The sequence below is a fragment of the Sorghum bicolor genome, chromosome 4 (genome assembly GCF_000003195.3).
Source record: "Sorghum bicolor cultivar BTx623 chromosome 4, Sorghum_bicolor_NCBIv3, whole genome shotgun sequence".
In the NCBI taxonomy this organism is placed as follows: Eukaryota; Viridiplantae; Streptophyta; class Magnoliopsida; order Poales; family Poaceae; genus Sorghum; species Sorghum bicolor.
Genome location: NC_012873.2, coordinates 42,280,343 through 42,283,306, shown reverse-complemented (window position 1 = coordinate 42,283,306; position 2,964 = coordinate 42,280,343). Strand labels below are relative to the sequence as shown.

The 2,964-nt window shown below is 45.8% G+C and overlaps 1 long non-coding RNA gene across 1 annotated transcript; it reads left to right on the top strand.

Annotated features, from left to right (window-relative positions):
• On the top strand, positions 710-2,588 carry LOC110434314. Its single transcript, XR_002451735.1, has 2 exons — positions 710-834; positions 921-2,588. It is a non-coding gene; the product is annotated as an uncharacterized LOC110434314 (long non-coding RNA).

The window sequence follows — 2,964 nt, the reverse complement described above, 5'->3', positions numbered from 1 at the left end:
GGGCAGGGGCAGGATCAGGCCGGCGCGGGAATCGGGGCGGAGGATTCACAACGTGGCTGGTAGGTTTAGATTTAATGCTCCCCAATTTAACCGATCGCAGCTGCTGGAATCCCCCCGTGAGGTCATTTGGGCCGGTGAGTTGGGTCTTTTGCCCAGAATTCCAGGCCCAAAGGGAAGCATTGCCTTGGGGAGGTGTCCAATTTGGGGAAGAGGGGGATTGGGCTGGGCCAAGCAAATAGGGTCTGAGACTTTGAATTTTAAAAAAAAATCTTTTGCCGGGAATCACGGCGCAACCTAGGAGCATTTTTGAAGGAAATTGATTTTGAATTTTTCAAAGGGATGGTATTTGCTCTGGAGAGATGAATTTTCGGAGCTTTTGGAGTGCCACTGCGAACAACCAAATTCCAAGAACTTGCTTCTTCTTGAAGCCAGTTTTGATATTCCAGAAGATAATTTGGGCCGCCACCATTCCAGAGGTTAAAAAATAATTTAAACTGATCACATCCAAAGTTTCTTAGCTTGTAAATATGGAACCCAACTTCTGGAGAAGAAACCGTGAATCTAAAGACTCGCTCAGAAAGAGTAACTACTCCGAAATTAAGATATGAACCACCGATTACTGCTTGAAGGATGAGACTAACCGTTTGTGGGGAGAGACGATAACAACATCTCCCAAAAGAAACAACAAATAAAAAGGCTTGTAAAGGTGAGGGTGGTGAGAATCAGGGGTAATAGAAGTGCCAAATTTACGCCTAATCTCAGCTTCAAGCACACGGCCTGGTCTAGTATTCAGACCAGGGAGGAGTATGGATGTAGAAATCACATTGTGTTGAGGTAACTGACCTGCACTCATGATCTTCCATGCTGAAGTTGACGTTCAGCAACAACAGATTGTTGAAGAAGTAACTGAAATTCCCCAGATCTGGCGAGGCGACGTTGGAGACAGTCGAAGAGGCGATCTTCAGATTTAGATTCTCCGCAAAGAAGATTGCCGGCCGGTAGAGGTGGAGCGAGGTGCAGCGAGCGACGAGTACAAAGGGAGGCGAAGAAGACAACCACGGCGGCGGTGCGGCGTCACCTCTCCCCCGCGGCGGGATCCTTCCGAGGGGACAGGGAACGTACAAGCGGCGAGTACGGAGAGGGGTTTATAAACGTGGTTAAAGTAGTGGAGGCTAACTGGATGTTCCCGTAGTGCAAACAGTGCCAAAGGGCCTTGCTGTCAGAATATCAATGGTCTTATAATAAATCATTTTAACTAAACAGGTAAGGTTATTGCCCCCATGTTTCATTTGAGAGTTTGCTGGTTTACTGATATTTACTTTTGTCTCAACCTAGATACCTTTCCAGCACTTCAGTTAATCCTGATATACATGAAACTAAAGAAGAATAAATCTAACCTCAGATAACCCAGCAGCAAGGCAAACACGATGGTTGTCTTGACTCTTGACCAAAATCATGAGCATAAATGGACAACACTAGTTCCACTATGTTGTGTAAAAAAGCAATGGGCTCCATTACCACACATCTGAAAGCCAAAAATAAATAATTGATCAACATATAGCTAGTGCACTGAATCATTTCTGATTGTCCACAGGAAAAAAAAAGTCTACTACTAAAAGCCTCACGCGTAATCGTCCACACTGGGTCAGCATACTACTAAAAGACAGATGATTCTTCACTCTACTTGAAAGTTGGTAGAGCAAAAAGGAATCTGCACATCTGAAATAGAAAAAGGAACAGTAAAAATTTGCTTGCATATGCAGTTTCAAATGTATAAATCTCATAAGCACACATTTTTCAAGTAGGGAAATGACTCATAATTACCCACAACTTTTGCGTACATTTTCCATATCTGAAGTCATTTTGATCTTTGGCTGCAACTAAAATTCAGAAACTACCACAAATGCAGAAAGGAACCTTAGCAAAGTCAAATAGTTAATCCAAGTTTGTAAAATTTCTCTGACCTGTGTTTTGGCACCTGACACTAAAATTTCTTATGTAAAATAAAGAACTTCACTTATGTAAAATAAAGATCTTTTGAGTAGCACATAAGGACAATACCATGTAACCATACATATTGCCATATTGGTGGTTGGAATATAGGCATATAGCCCAGCTTATGAAAAAAACATCCCTTCTCAGCCAAGAAATAGGGTTGCACCTCAAGAAAAAAAAGGCTACTATTGATGGCTGTAAAGTGGTGTTTCAAAATTGCTTCAAACCTGATTGCATGCCACGCGCAACACAACCATGACCACAGTTGAACTTTGTTAAGGATGTCGGGACCTAGGGTAGATGGCCCTCGGCTACAGAGCTCGTAGCCTTGTTCCGTCGTCGCCGGCGAGGTTTTGCCCCTCTGCCGTCGGTTTGTTTGGAGAAGAGAGAGAATAATAGATTGATAATATATTGCTTAATTCTAACATGTCCCGTGATTACAAAATAAATTGTCCATGGCTAAAAACTGAAAATAACAAACTTAAGGAAACAAACTCCTAGAGTTAATCGTAGCCACTAATCGCGCCTGCCTCCTGGGACGCGCTGATCGTGCCCAGGCTGTTAGCCGCGCACTGGGACGCCCTGATCGCGCCTAGGCTGTTAACTGCGTGCTGGGACGCCCTGCGGACGTCGCGGGCTCGGTGCTGCCTAGCGTAGGAGCGGCCCCATATGACATCTCTTCCCCCCCTCGAGGTCCAGATCGTCCTCGAGCTGGAATGTAGGATACCGAGCACGGAAATCATCGAGGTCTTCCCACGTCGCTAAGGAAGATGGTTCGCCCTTCCAGTGCACGAGCAGCTGGCGTACGCCACGTGCTAGACGCGCCTGTTCGACGCGGAGCGGCTCCGGAACAACAGCGCCCTGGTGGATGACCGGCAAAGGCGGAGGAGCAGCTGGAGGAGTGCCGACGAACTTCTTTAGCGTGCCCACATGGAAGACATCATGCAGCCGAGCTTGCTGTGGAAGCTC